Genomic DNA, 16361 nt, shown 5'->3' on the forward strand with positions numbered 1-16361 from the left:
CTAGTATTATATTATATGTACAAATGCCCCTTGGTTTATTTAACCAATCCTCTATTGGTGGATGTTTGTTTTGTGCCTAGTTTGTTACTAAAAACAATGCCACAGTATACAGTTTGTACATATGGCAAACATATGGTTTTTGTTTTTGTTTTTTTAAGATGAATTCCAAGAGGTAGGATTGCTAGGTCAAAAGTTAAAGGCATTTATAATCCTGATAAATATTCACAAATCGCCTTTTATGGGTTTCATCATTTTGAACTCACATTAACAATACATAAAGAGCCCATTTTTTTCTAGTTCCTGGGATTTGTTGTCAAACTTAGATTTTTGCTAAATCCTAGGTAAAAAGTGATTTCTCAGTGTGATTAAACATTTCTCTCAAAATAAATGAAGCTGAAGATCTTTCAGCATGCTTAAGGACTCTTGTATTTCTTCTTTTCAGTCTCTATGATGCATATTAGCTATTCTTGAGGAAATCAGTTAGAGATAAACTCCAACTAAACAAGAGGAAAACGGGAAATCTTTAGGAAATCACAACAAAGCAAAAGACTTTATAATATATTAATAAATATATGTTAAAATAAAAATAATGTACAGTATGTCTATAACTCAACAAATATAACATTTATAATTTACATTAAAAATGAAAATGTAAATGCAGAAGAAAAGACAGACTGAACTAAGAAGTAAAACCCAAATAAATATTGTATCAAAGAAGCAAAATTTGAAACAACATAATTCAGAAACCTTAGAAATGAAAGTGATCAAGGGAAATTGTTTTTTGTAATATGTACTTATATGCATATAGGATAAACATATATCAAAGATTTTAACTTATTAATGAAGAAGGAACCAGTAAGATATAATCCCTTCAATCTTGATTTCAAAAAGTACACACAGATGTAGGAAATCCAGAATATTGAAGTGGATTTTTATGTAGATGCAGAACTGGTCATTATCTACAAGACAGTAATCAATCACATCTCCCTGAATATGATTTATTTGCCTTTCTATGTACATGAATCATTTGCATTGTGATCAGTTGGTTGTTGTTGTTGTTGTTGTTTTTTAATTACTGAGTTATAAAATAGCTTCAAGGCAATGAAAAGGATGAATAACAGAGAAGACTATACTAGAGAGGACACCCAGTAATTTTTTATTTTTGCCTATTTTTTCATACAAAAGGATAAAAATTTGTGTAGTAGAAATGTAAAGATAAAGAAACAAAAAGATAACGAAAGCAGGGGTTGAAATCTTAATAGTAGACAAGAGGTCAGGAAAAACAGACAATGAGGAAAACAAGGATATTTTATAATTCCAAAGGGCATGTCACAATTGCCAATGAAGGTAAAATAGTTACAGATTTCTATGTAACAAATATCATAGGAACAGCTTTCAGAAAATGGGAAGACATGAACAGACACTTCCTCAATGAAGACATACAAATGGCTATCAGACACATGAAAAAATGTTTATCATCACTAGCCATGAGGGAGATTCAAATTAAAACCACATTGAGATACCACCTTACACCAGTTAGAATGGCCAAAATTAGCATGACAGGAAACAACACGTGTTGGAGAGGATGTGGAGAAAGGGGAACTCTCTTACACTATTGGTGGGAATGCAAGTTGGTGTGGCCAATTTGGAGAACAGTGTGGAGATTCCTTAAGAAATTAAAAATAGAGCTTCCCTATGACTCTGCAATTGCACTACTGGGTATTTACCCCAAAGATACAGATGTAGTGAACAGAAGGGCCATCTGTACCCCAATGTTCATAGCAGCAATGCCACGGTTGCCAAACTGTGGGAAGAACCAAGATGCTCTTCAGGGTACAAATGGATAAGGAAGATGTGGTCCATATACACAATGGAGTATTATGCCTCCATCAGAAAGGATGAATACCCAACTTTTGTATCAACATGGATGGGACTGGAAGAGATTATGCTGAGTGAAATAAGTCAAGCAGAGAGAGTCAATTATCATATGGTTTCACTTATTTGTGGAGCATAAGAAATAACAAGGAGGGCATGGGGAGATGGAGAGGAGAAGAGAGTTGAGGGAAATTGGAAGGGGAGATGAACCATGAGAGACTATGGACAATATAAGGGTTCTGAAGGGGCGGAGGTGGGAGGTTGGGGGAGCCTGGTGGTGGGTATTATGGAGGGCATGTATTGCATGGAGCACTGGGTGTGGTGCATAAACAATAAATTCTGTTACACTGAAAAGAAATTAAATAAAAAATAATATTTTTTTAAAAAATGGGAAATATAGGAGATACAATGCAAAATAAACAACACAGCTCAAAAATCGAAGATTTATTCACCTATCTCATGAGATTTAGGTCAGACTAAGATGTTTGATTTTGACCATTTAGAAGTGACTTTCAAGACATCATAGTTTCCTCTACTTTGTTGTCTCTGGGACCGCTTCAACCTCAGTATTCATTAGTACCTCACCATCCTAGCTGACTTCTGTCCCTGTTAAGGGAAAAAAATTTTTTTATCTATATCTTTATCTATCTATATCTATATCTGTATCTGTATCTGTATCTAATCTGTCTCAGCCTTTCTTTGTAGGAAATTCTAATAGATGCAAAGCATTAAAGAGATATTAGCATCTCATAGATTCCCCCCCATTAAATCATAGAATTAAAAGACCAGTTGAGAGAGTTTCAAAAACAATTTTGAATAAATTTGAGCACCAGAGTTTTATATTATCATCAAATTCTACTTTTTCTAGTTACTGTTTTTCATTATCAAGATAACAGAGTACTCATTAAGTTTTATACAAGGAAAACTTCAGAACAAAGATGAAAGGGAAATCTGTTTGTCAACAGGTTACTTCATACATGTGTCTCTTCTCATCTTGTCCTGCAGGCTCCAAAGTAGGGTTGTACTTGATAATTCTTTTGGTGTTGGTGTTGGCCATTACCATATCACATGCAAGTTGTTGTATGTGATATAATATAAAAAAAAACATTCGATTATTAAGAACAAATCTATCATTAAAATAGTTTAATCATGACATTTCTCTGGAGCTAGGACAGAAAGCTGAGTTTCTTATTGCTGAGTCACAGATATAACATTTTTAACTGAATGGCCTGGAGGTTGGTACATTGAATTAAGATATTTCTGAGAGAACTGTGAACTGTCAAGGGACCACATTAGAAAGAAAAAAAAAATGCTACATAGAAGCTTTAGGATCACAAAGGTCCTTGTTAAAATACTAATTTTGGTGCCTAGACCTGAATCAAATAATTTAAGTTCTAGAGGTAGCCTAGACTTTATACTTTTAGGAAACATCCTTGGTGTTCTTGACTTGTACTCCAGTACTGATATAGAAATGTTTATCCCCTCTTTTGTATATTGCATTCCTGATCATGATCCCCTATCTTTTATCCATATCTTTGCCACTTAAAAAGTAATTTTGCAATGTTCTTAACTGTGTATGCAGTATATATGTCACCTCTTGGTGGTACCATTTGATTTGCTTTAGCCAGTAGGATGTTAGAAATATGGTGTAGCTAAAGCATTGTGTGCAACTGAGTTTGCCCACAGGTGTGCCTCTCTGCCATCACCAGACATGCCTGTACTAGCCTGCTGGATCCAGGAAGAAGATAAGAGACTTTTGGAGGAGAGTCACAACAGAAAACTTAGGTCACAGCAGCTGACACCAGGTGCTCTGCAGATCTTCAAAAATAAATGATTGTTCCTTTAAAACACCAAGTTTTGGAGTGATTTGTTATGCAGTATTTTGTGGACATGGTTAACACATGTCCACTTTATGTTAAAAGTTAAAAGGAAATAATAATTGGTGAATGAACACAAAAGGGCTTAAAGTACCGTCTCCAAAATCCAGATATCTCTCGGTTTCTACCCCACTCTGCCATTACTTTGATACATGGCAAGTTATTACATTTCTAAGGCTTAACTTAATGGAATGTTAATTTATTATAATAATAGCTACTTCACCGGATTGTTATAAATATTAAATAAAATGATATATACAAATTGCATCTTGTATTATTTCCATCCATTTCTTTTATTCATTACACTTACTTTCTGATACTGAGAGAGACACATAGAATCGGACTTGCCTGGTTATTCTCTGTTAATAATCTGCTAAAAAAAGAAGAAAAAAAATCACCTTAAAAAAGAATTTGAGATGCTTGTAAAATGTGATTTTTTTTAAATTTTTTTAAAGATGGTGAGCTAATGACAGGAATGTTAATTAGTTTTAAACTGAATGCATAATTGAGTGCACATGAATTTTTTAACTCCTTATTTAACAAGTACTTAGTAAGAGCTTTCTTCCTATCTTCCTTAAGTCTTCAAAATGTGTTCATTAGTCATTTCTATAAGATCAAACTTGGGCTGCTGAACATATGATGGCCATATGTCCTCACATTAATTAGAGAGTCTTAATGTTGTATATTTTCCAAAAATAAGTAAATCTCTAAAATATATAATTAAATATAATTTGCATTTACTCAGTAGGATTTTTCATTAACATGAATTAGAAATCATGGGTAGAGGAAAAGCTTTTTCCACAACCTTCTCTGATTTATGCTTAGGAAAATGTAATCACACAAAAAGGATCCTTCAGTTTCACCAAAATCAGACAGAAGCAAAGTTCCACTACCAAATATACATCAGTTGTCAATAAGCTATAACCACATTATTGATGCAAGAGAGATGGTGGAGAATAGTGGGAAATTATGACTTTGAAAGCAATAGAACAAGATTTGGACTCTAGTTTGACCACTTATTTTTGTGAAATTATAGGCTTTGGTTTGCCAATTGATAAAATTTGCATACTCATAATTGTATCACACAGTTGGAGATTTGAGATATTAAGACTTAACACTTACAAATGATCCATAAATTATTGTTATTTTAGGGACACTGACTTCCAAGACAATTTTTTTTAATTGAACTATGGTTGACACACAATGCTACATTAATTTCGGGTGCACAAGATAGTGATTTGACAACTCTAGGCATGATGTTATGCTCACCTCAGTGAAGCCACCATCTGTCCCCATACAACACTATTACAATACCGTTGACTCTATATCCTATGCTGTACCTTTCATCTCCATGACTTACTCATTCCATAACTGGAAGCCTGTACTTCCCACTGCCCTTCACACATTTTCCTCATCCCCCTAATGTCTTCTGCTCTGGCAACCACCAGTTAGTTCTCTGTATATATGGGTCTCTTTGTTGTTTTTTTCTTTGTTTATTTGTTTGTTAACTTATTTTTAGAGTTTCAACATACAAGTGAAATTATATTGTTTTTGTGTTTTTCACTTATATTTATTATTTTCACTGTCCTCCACAAGTCTCTTACCTTCTTATTTTCACTTCCTCTACAAGTCTTTTATCTTCTTCCTGGGACCAGTAGGCTAGCTAGCACAGGTATGTCTGGTAATGGCACAGAGGCACAGTTGTAGGCAAATTCAACTGCACAAGTGCTTTAGCTATGCCATATTTCTAACATCCTATTGCTGAAGCAGATAAGTTTTTGACATTTCACTTAATATAATGCTCTGGAGGCCCATCCATGTTGGGGCAAATGACAAGATCTCATTCTTTTTTATGACTGAGTAATGTTTTATATATATATATATGTGTATATATATATATACATATATATGCATATATATGTGTGTGTATGTGTATATATATATTACATCTTCTTTATCTAGTCATCTATTGATGAATGCTTAATGCTACCATATCTTAGCTATTATAATTAATGCTACAATAAACATAGGGGTGCATGTATCTTTTCAAATTAGTGTTTTCATTTTCTCTGGGTAAATACCCAGTAGTTTAATTACTAGATCATATGGTATTTCTATTTTTAATTTTTTGAGGAACCTACATACTGAGTTCCAGCATGGCTGCATAAACTTACATTCTCATCAACAATGCATTAGCGTTCCTGTTTTTCCACATCTTCACCAACACTTCCTGTTTCTTGTGTTTTTGATACTAGCCATTTTGATAGATGTGAGGTGTTATCTAATTGTGGTTTTGACTTGCATTTCCCTGATCATAAGTGATGTGGAGCATCTTTTCATATGTCTATATGTCTTCTTTGGAAGATGTCTATTCAGGTCCTCTGCCCATTTTTCATCACATTATTTGTTGTTTTGATGTTGAGTTGTGTAAGTTCTTTATACACTTTAAGATATTAACCCTTTATCAGATATATCATTTACAAATTATCTTGTCCGATTCAGTAGGTTGCCTCAGCCAGGTCATCCAGACAAATTTTAAAGTGCAAAGGGTCAAGATTATTCCATCTTTAGAACAGTGTAACATAGAATGTATGAGTCAAACAGAAAATAAATCTGATGATAAATCATGGTGTATTGCTATGTATCTGTTCTCTGACATAGAGACATATGGTAGAAAGTTTGTTCAAGAGCTATAAAATCATTTGGTTTGTCTCATGGCTAAGCTTCTTTACATACGAGTTATAGAACTTTGAATAGCATGATTAAAAACTGTGGGCCTGGTGTGCCTGGGTGGTTCAGGCAATTAAACGTCTCCCTGTTGCTAAGGTTATGATCCTGGGGTCTTGGGATTGAGCCCTATGTCCAGCCCCACATCCAGCCCTGAATATTGGGCTCCCTGCTCCATGGCGGGCCTGCTTCTCCCTTTCCTTCTGCCTGTCCCCTCCATTTGTGTTCTCTCTCTCAATATCTCTCTCTCTCTCAAATAAACAAAATATTTATAAATAAACTGTGAGCCTTATTTTTTTATTCACAAGGTGAGATCAGTGTTATTATGATTATTTTGTGATTATAAAATTTTATAATATGGGTAAATCACTTAAAACTCTCCTGTATATAGGAAGAATTTAATAATCATTTTTGTAGTTTTATTATCATTAATATTACTATTAGTGGTACTGGTATTTTTGTCTGGTTTCTAATGCTAGGTCTTTAGCTTAATGGCAACTCATTTAACTTTTCTAATCGTACCAAAAACTTGCTATTATGATGATCAAGAGGTCTTTGGATTGTGCCTGGAAGATAATGGGTGCTCTCTCTCTCTCTCTCTCTCTCTCTCTCTCTTCTTTTTTTTTTTTTTTTTTTTGTCACCCTTTATTTTTTCCAAAAGGGTTGTGTTCAGGTGTTTTGAAATTGGTAGTATCAAAAGGAACTGGGCAGTCTGAGGAGACACATTAGAATAAGTGAGATATGTTTCCAAAGTTAACTAGGTATGGGGCAAATGAAGGAGAGCAAATTCCAGGGTGGGGAAAAAGCATCAAGTGAAGATGTTGAAAAGAACAGAAATTTCTCTCTCTCTCTCTTACATACCATGTGTTAAGGGTAAAGGATATGATGCTAAATTGAAAATATGTAAGACTGGCTGAGAAGGTGGCAGAGTGAATACACATGGTCTAGTCTACTGCCTGTGGTAGGCAAGGGAAGTGAAGATAATAAGTTGCATTGGGTGTGGAGATGAAGGTGAAGAAGAGTGTCTTGGAATTAAGGATTTAAGGAATCTATCCTCAGAGAAAAACTAAAGTGTACTTTTATGTTAAGTTGAGAAAACAGTTAAAATTTTAATTTTGCCATTACTATTGAGATTTTGTAATTACAGCAAAAAAAATTAGGTATTGCAAGGGAAGACAAGTTGTAATAGACTTGGTAGACATTGTTAAAACATAATTCCCCTAATATGTCTGATTTTTGTATTGTTTCTAATTGTTAGGAGTTTGAGTGTCCCTTGAAAACTGCACAGAACCAGGAGGCAAAAGCTGTCTCAAGTTCCCAGTTCTGCCAGTCTCTATCTAGGTATGTGACTTTAGACAAATTGTTGAAGTTTTCAAAGTCTTGGCTTCTTCATGTGTTATATTTAGAAGTTTTCAGAAAAATACATCTTTTGACCCCTCAGGACTCTATGACATGTCTGATACCTAAAATTTCCTAAGTATGTCATGTTGGATGAGCCGTTGATCTCTCCAAGTCTCATTTTTAATGACCTGAGAAGCTGCAAAAATCTTACCTGCTTTGAATTATGAGTTATTGAATGACAAAGCTGAACTGAGTTAGTAGATATGAAAGTGCTTTGAAAATTGCAACTGTTATATAAATATAAAGTATCATTATTGTAAATTAACATGGATTTACTGGCTATGGTTCTGCATGTGAATAAAAGGAGTAGAGTTGTTAATTGAGAAGAATCAGGAGTAGCGACCTTTCTCATAGAAGATAATCTAGAATTTATGTTGTTTAATGTTGTAGTTAATTGATTGGGGTTGGATTGGTGAGTAATTAAGTTTAGCAACATTCTGCCAATACAATTTTCTATTTCCTGTCACATTAAATCACTTACAGTGAACTCGGGTTCAGGGAGAATATAAACTATTGTATGACCTAGAGCTATCTGAATAACACGCATATTGAAACTGTTGGGAATGGATAAGAGATGCAGAAGTTGAGCTCTGGCAAAAAAAAGAAGAAGAAGAAGAAGAAGAAGAAGAAGAAGAAGAAGAAGAAGAAGAAGAAGAAGAAGAAGAAGAAGAAGAAGAAGAAGAAGAAGAAGGAGGAAAGAAAGGAAGATGGTAACACAGTTCTTGAAGCCAGTGTGTTGTATTCAAAGTTAATGACCTTTTTTAGTCATTGTGTAGAAGGAAGTTATTCACCATCTCCCACATGCAAAATGCAAAAGACAGTTCTCTCTCTCTCTCTCCCTCCCTCCCTGCTGCTGGAGTTCTATCAATCTTCATAGTTGTAATTATTAGTGAACTTACCTTTCTGATTCTCATCAGAATTGACATTGATAAAAATGAGTACAGTACTGTGAAAAAAGTTTTCAGGTGTGCAAAGAGACAGACTTTGGGTTTAATTCTCCCTTCACCATTAACTAGGTAATATTTCTGAGCTTCCATTTCCTCCTCTATAAACCTGCAGCACTAACTCTTCCTTTAAAAATGTCTAGGCAGGGAAATCAGTGGGCACAGGGTCTAATTCTTTGCATCAGTTCAATTAGTTGTTTTTGGTTTTGTTTTTAATTTTTTTCCCTTCACCAAGGCCTGGACCATACTTTTGCACTAAATGATGTATGTTCAATGAGCATTCCCTTTTTTGGCTTTTCTCATTATAACATGTTGCCACTCTAATGATTTATTCTGTCTTTTCACCTGACCATAGGGGCATTTTTGCCATCCACTTAGAACATTTCCTATAACCTTTTAAATGTAAAACTTGCTGAACAAATCAATTGGCTTAGGGTGCTTTCTTCAGAAGTCATACTATAATGTTGGTTCAATAATGAAAAAAGTAGTATACCTCTTGAAGAATGCTAGATATGTTTATGAAGTAATCATGAGTTTTAATGAAATGAGGGAGATACTCAGTCACTTTTACAATGACCTAAATGCCAGCTGAAATAATGAGACACCTTTACTTTTCATGACACATTGGCAAACAACACATTTGAGAAAAGGCAATGGTGACAAGGTTGTGGGTAAATAAACACTCAAAATCATTTTTGGCAGGACTGTGACTTGGTTCGTCACCTTTAGAGCAGAGGGATGAAGTATGACAATCTGATTGGAAAGGGGCCCAGGGCTTATGTGTTGAAGCTGTGCTTGCCTGACAGACAGGATATTTTTACTTAGATTATATGTTTATGTAAGGACAGGGTTGGTGGGGGGGGGCACTGAAGAAAAAGGATACATCTAGTAACTGTTTGAACAGCAGACTTAAAAATATAAACTGATACTCTATGTTTATTTTGAGTACATTGGGGGAGGGACTATGGATAACATTTTGAAAGTTGGAATGGAATACAATATAGTCATGTTTTAAAACTGTCACTGGTTTGAGAACAAGTTGTCAGTTTCTATCAAAATTTAAAATGCACAGACCTTTTAACCCAGCAACTTCACTTCAAGGATTCTTCTCGGCAGATGCGCACACAGTGATGTTCCCAAAGAGCATGAAAAAGATACATGTGGTAACTTTATTCATATCAGTGAAAAATCAGAAACTATCTAAATGCCTGATAGCTGGGTCTGATTAAACAATGTCATAGTTATGGACCACTTGAGAGCTTTCATACAGTGAAAATAGATCCATATATACTGTTAGCATTTCTAAAATAAGGTGAACTTACATAACCACCCACAAACCAAAAGCAAAAATAAAGTCCAAAACAGAATACATAATATCCCTTAATTTTGTAATGTCATGTGTAGATAGACATATATATTTGTATATTCAAATATTAATTGTCTACAATGTGCTACAAAGGGGAAAAGGATGGGAACAGAAAATATTTAGAATTTACTAATAGATGATCAGGGTAAAGGATCCAGAGTGGAAGGGACTTACTTTTTATAAACTATATATGATTTGAAATTTCTTTTTTACCATATATATTTTATAAGATCATCTAACAAACAATTTTTAAATATTCAGTTTAGAGACAAATGTGTTAAGAAAATGTAAGTTTCAACACATAGAAATGGTTTAGTTTCTAGCAGCAATACTCATCTTATTATTGACCAATTTATTACAAACATGTATTGAAATTATACTATGCACAATCCCAGTATTAGGCTAAATCCCATTAAAAAACATTAACAAGACACATCTCTTTATAGTTCACTAAGTTTCAAATAACTGGTCTGCAAAGACAGATTTAAAGTCAGTGAAGCTTAGGAAACAAGTTTGGGGTTTAATGAAGTTAAAATTAGTTAAATATTTAATATTCTTGTTGATCGATCAAGCTATTCTATAAATACATTTGATGTTCAGTCTCTCTTATTTCTGTAGTAGTATATCAGTTCTCTGTGTACTGTGAGAATTATGGAAGGCTAATGGCTTACAGGTAATAAAAATATAGATGGAGAAAATAGTTTTCTAATTATATCTGAAATCCAGTTGCTCTTGAAGGAGGAGCAACATGCTCATAGATGTTTTCCTATTCCCATTTTAACATTCAGAGTTGCTTTCAGTCAAATAGATTTATTTCACCAGGAAATGCCCATGGTTGCTTAGTTATACCCTGGTTCTTTCCCAGCAATTATTTTTCTAGGGCAGCTGTTGTTTTCATGTAAACTGACTATAAATAGGAAATATACAGACATTTAAATGCAGATAATTAAGAAAGATTACATTTTTTAGCATAGATCTATATTTATGAATGCATAGGTACATAGAAGTGGCTTGTGCATAATCATTTTAAAAGCATTAACATGAATTAAATTAAAAAGATAAAAGATAAGGAATTAAGGGTGGTATGTTTACATGGCAAATACGTGACCCATTTATTGACATATGGTTTTCTATTCTACATGTGTGTATGTTTAAAAGCTTAATTCCAGGGCTCCTGGGTGGCTCAGTGGGTTAAGCCTCTGCCCTCGGCCCAGGACATGATCTCAGGGTCCTGGGATGGAGCCCCCTATTGGGCTCTCTGATCAGCAGGGAGCCTGCTTCCCCCATCTCTCTCTGCCTGCCTCTCTGCCTACTTGTGATCTCTCTCTCTCTCTCTCTCTCTGTCAAATAAATAAATAAATGAATGAAAAATAAAATAAAATAAAGTTTAGTTCCACATTGGGTCAAAAACAAAGTGCCAAAAAAAAAAAAAGTGTGTGAGGAATTCAGAATCACAAATCATCCCCCACAGTTGACTAGATATCCAGCCTCTGATTTATTATAGCATCCTGAGTGACTCTGATTAATTAAATAACCTTTCCAAGGTTACACTTAGAAATATGTAAAAGTAGGAGTTCTATGGAGTAACATACCAATTGAAAACATGGAAGAATCTTCTAAAATCAAGAATATTAATCTATGCAATCATCCATATATAAGAGTTAGCTCTGCATCACTTAAAATATTCTTAAAATTACTATCACTTGTCAGAAATGGTATAGATATTTTCTTGTAGAGGGGTGAGAATGAGGAGGAAGTGGTTGTTCTAGAATCCACTAAATACTTTCTGAAGGAAATTGAGCATAAATCTAAGGTACTCACATAGAATTGCTTAGTAGACAAGGTAATAGGGCAATATTCTAATCATATAATTAGAAGTTAATGCCTGGGGGCCAGTCCCAATTTCTGATTCAATAGCTCTAAAGCTGTTGTATTTCTGAAGCACTGGTATTTCTAAGTCCTCAGGCGGTTCTGAAGCAAGCCAAGGTCCAAACCGCAGGTCTCAGGAAATAGCATGGCAAAGTTTAGAGTTGAATGGGTTGCATAATTTAAGTAAGTCAATCACTTTTCTTTATTATATCTATTATCTCCATTCTTTTACATGAATGCTCGCAAGAGTCTTCTATATGCATGTATGTGTGTATTCACGAATGTGTATGTACACACACACACACACACACACACATAAATATACACCGATTTCCCAGGTTTTTGACTTTGTAAATCTCATCATGGTCCCCTTGGGTTTTTGTATTCACTCTTATTATTTAAATTATCATCTGTAACTTAATAACTTCTAAATATCTTATTTTGACCCAGAGATCTCTCATTCAGCATAAACCAATTAAGTGCTTTCTGTGGGTAAGACACTGTGTCAAGGGCTTCTAAAGTCTTGATGCTTAAGGAAGGTATTGCACTCGTTTATATTCATCATGGTTCATACCTCGTTACCCTCAGCCACTGATTAAGAGATCAGTGCCTCTGGTCATCTGTCTTTTATTATAAGCTCACCTTTATTCTTCTTTCTAATTCCCATACCCTGATCTAACTTTCTTCCTCTCCAGTGACTAATGGACCTTTGTATCCCTTTATTGTGCAGTATGTATGATCAGTTCCGTAACTATCACAGTCCTCTACATCTTCAAACTTTTCATTGAATAGTCCCCATATCTCATAGGTCAGCACAAACCTTTTTTTTTTTTATTCCCTATGAATCTGACTTATCATGGTCTTTCAAAAGAAACCTTATTTCAAATATCTTACATATTTTGTATTCAGAAGTGAGTTCAGTATCTTCCGTACCTTCCGCTGGTATCCAAATAACACTCCTTCATAGGTCTGTAAAAAGTCTGGCTTTATGGTGCCTGGGTGGCTCAGACAGTTAAGCATTTGCCTTCGGCTCAGGTCATGATCCTGGGGTCCTGAGGTTGAGTCTCACATTGGGCTCCCAAATCAGTGGGGAATCTGTTTCTACTCTTCATCTGTCTGTCCTGCCCACTCATGTGCTCTTTCTCTCTCTCTCTCTCTCAAATAAAGAAATAAAATCTTAAAAGAGAAAGAAAAAAAAAAAAAGACTGGCTTCATTGAGACTGGCTACACTACCATTGTCACATCCTTGTTATTAACTCCTGTCCATGCCCCTTTTTCACTGAGGAAATTAGGACCTTCGCTACTCCCATGCATACTAAGGCCTACCATTATTTTGTGTTTTCATTGTCCTTGTGCATGAGCTATGTCACATTCTTATGCTGACCATTGGCTTTTGACAACCTAATTTATAATTTCTATGGACTTGTCTGTAATTAGATGAGAGTAGGGAACCTCTTTTGAAATTTTTATCTCACAACCATTGAGAAGATACTGGTTAGTGGTGTTTCACATTTGCTGAATAGATGGTTAAATGAATGAGTAAATAGTACCTTGATCATTTAGCAGAATTGCAGAATAAAATGTGTTTTGTGTGTTTGTTTATAATAAGAAAACAAAATGTATAAAAAGAGAAAAGAGCCATTGAACAGAAAGGAAGATGCAGAGGAGAAGATATTTCACTGAAGAAGCCAGTAGCATAGTCAGTGGGGTACCAGGACCTCCAAATAAGTAAGGTTGATACAGATGGTGATTATAATAAGAATACAGGAAAAAATAACAGAACAAAGACTGTCTTCCAAGGAGGTACATCAGAAAGAAGTATAAAATTTGGGAATAATGTGTGTAAATACTAAAACAGGGAAATGAAACTAAACAAAATATTCTCAACAAAGGAGTTTATAGATCCATTACTTACCAGTTATACAGAAAATTATCCACACCATAGTGGTATAGAGCAATAATAGTATCTGTTAACTATTATAGTTTTCATAAAGCAGTGCTTTTAAGAACAACTTAACTAAATGGTTCTGGCTTATAGTCTTTCAAGACGTTAAAGTCAGCATGCAGTCCAAGGCTGTAGTCATTTGAAGGCTTGACTGAGGCTCAAGGATCCACTCCTAAGGTAGTAGCTCACTCACATAATCAGCAAGTTGGCTCTGGCTGTTGGCAAGCTAGCTGTACCCAAGTACATCTTTCTACAGGGACCACTGAGTGTCCTTATGACCTGGTGGCCACCTTCCTCCAAACCAAATATTCCAATAGGTCATAGCAGAAGCTACAATATCTTTTATAAACTAACTGTGGAAGCTGTACACCATTCTTTCTACCATATTCCTCTGGTCTGACAGGCCAGCTATGATTTAATGTAGATAAGGCCAATAATAGGGCATAAATACAAAAAAGTAGGAATCATTGGGTTAATCAAAGGCCAGCTACCACTGTAGAATTAAAGAAATTAAGGGTTGTATTTCTGAAACCCCTTCCTTCAAGATTGGAGCAGAAGGCTGGCTTTTACATTACTTTTTATTCATTGTCTTTTTTTTTTTTGAGTTCTATAAAATCTTGTTGAAGACAGTTAAAAATACATAAACTCTTTTAATATGAAACATTAAATATTTTACTCAACTCTGATGTCTGTGGTAAACCCTAGGATAAAATCTGAATAATCTAAAGCAACATCAAATTATAAAACATTCCGAAAAGCATATTTCTGTTTTTAAGTAGTAATATTTATTGACTAAAATGTGCTAGACTTTAGCCTAACTTACATAGATTATGACATTTCACTTATACCATGACTATTTGAAATGACTTATTCTCTCCACTGTAAAATGGAAAGACTGAGGTTTAGGAATTTAAAGTTTCTTGTCAATGCCACATATCAAGTTCAAGTATGGACTATAATATTCAGTTAAGCTCTCTCATTTATCTCAGCTAGCACTTACCAAAGTGGGTTGTTCCAGTGTTGCCCTAGACCAAAATAATGCTCTAAAATAAAGGAGTTCCAGAAAAATATTTGGGAATGATTCATACTGTATCTCATTATTGGACAGTCACATTTCCCAGTAACATATTGAAGAACTTCTAGTCTCACAGTAAAGAAGCATTTTAAACTTTCTTTGATTCAACATTTTTCTAACTTATGCTCTCATGAAACATTGCTTATCTACTTTTTTATGTGTATTCGAGTGTTGTTGACACTGGGTTATAATAGTCTCAGGTGTACAATGTATTGATTCCACAACTCTATGCATTATGTTGTGCTCACAAGCGTAGCTACCATCAGTCACCTTACAACATAATTATAATATCACTGGTTATATTTCCTATGCTGTACCTTTCATCCCCATGACTTACTCACTCTGTAACTAGAAGCCTGTATCTTCTACTCCCCTTCACTCATTTTCCCCCATTCCCCCACCTCCCTCCCCCATGGCAACCATCAGTTTGTTCTCTGTGTTTATAGATATGATTCTGCTTTTTGTTTGTTTTTCATTTGTTTTATTTTTTAGATTCCACATATAAGTGAAGCATGATGGTATTTGACTTATGTCATTTAGCTTAATACCTTCTAGGTCCATCTGTGTTGTTGTAAATGGCATGAAGTCTTCCTTTTTATGGCTGAGTAATATTCTATTATAGATGTATATACACACATATTTATATATATACACACTATGTACAAATATACACACATTTCACATCTTTTTTATCCATTCATCTATCCATGGACGCTTGAGCTGCTTCTTATCTTGGCTATTGCAAATAATGCTTTCATATATATATATATATATATATCTTGATATATATATATATATATATATATATATCGATATATATATATATATCTTTTTTGATTAGTGGAGCTTTTTTGGTGGGAGGAGGTAAATACCCAGTAGTGGAATTACTGGATCATGTGGTATTTCTTTTTTTAATTTAAGAAGAAAAACAATTGAAGAAAATCCCCACTTTGTCTAGTTATCTATTTACAGTTTAGAATTATATCAAATAGCCACTTTTGAAGCCACTTTTCAGGTCCATATAGTAAGTATTTACTGGGTGTATTCTACAGTTGTTATAAGGTTGTTCAGAAAGGAGGTCTCAGTTTAATTACAAAGTCATACACTGTCTTATCTCTGTCTACCTCAGCTTCCTGCCATCTGTTCCTTCACTGACTACACTCTTATATCCTGGCCTTTATTTAATTCCTCCAGCACACTAAACTTTCTCTAGTGGTCAGGTCTTGCATTTTATGGTCTATCTTTTCAAATTACTCTTCTTCAAATGTTCACTCTTATTATT

General features: G+C 34.5%; 1 protein-coding gene across 1 annotated transcript in view; it reads left to right on the forward strand.

Annotated features, from left to right (window-relative positions):
- The window catches only part of TENM4 (teneurin transmembrane protein 4), a 2938802-nt gene that overhangs the window by 242767 nt on the left and 2679674 nt on the right, over nucleotides 1–16361 (forward strand). Inside the window, exon 2 of the mRNA XM_047690277.1 lies at nucleotides 7738–7820. The gene's annotated coding sequence lies outside the window, so the exon portion shown is untranslated. The remainder of the gene's footprint in view (nucleotides 1–7737; nucleotides 7821–16361) is intronic.

This window comes from Lutra lutra, chromosome 10, assembly GCF_902655055.1.
Source record: "Lutra lutra chromosome 10, mLutLut1.2, whole genome shotgun sequence".
Lineage (NCBI taxonomy): Eukaryota > Metazoa > Chordata > Mammalia > Carnivora > Mustelidae > Lutra > Lutra lutra.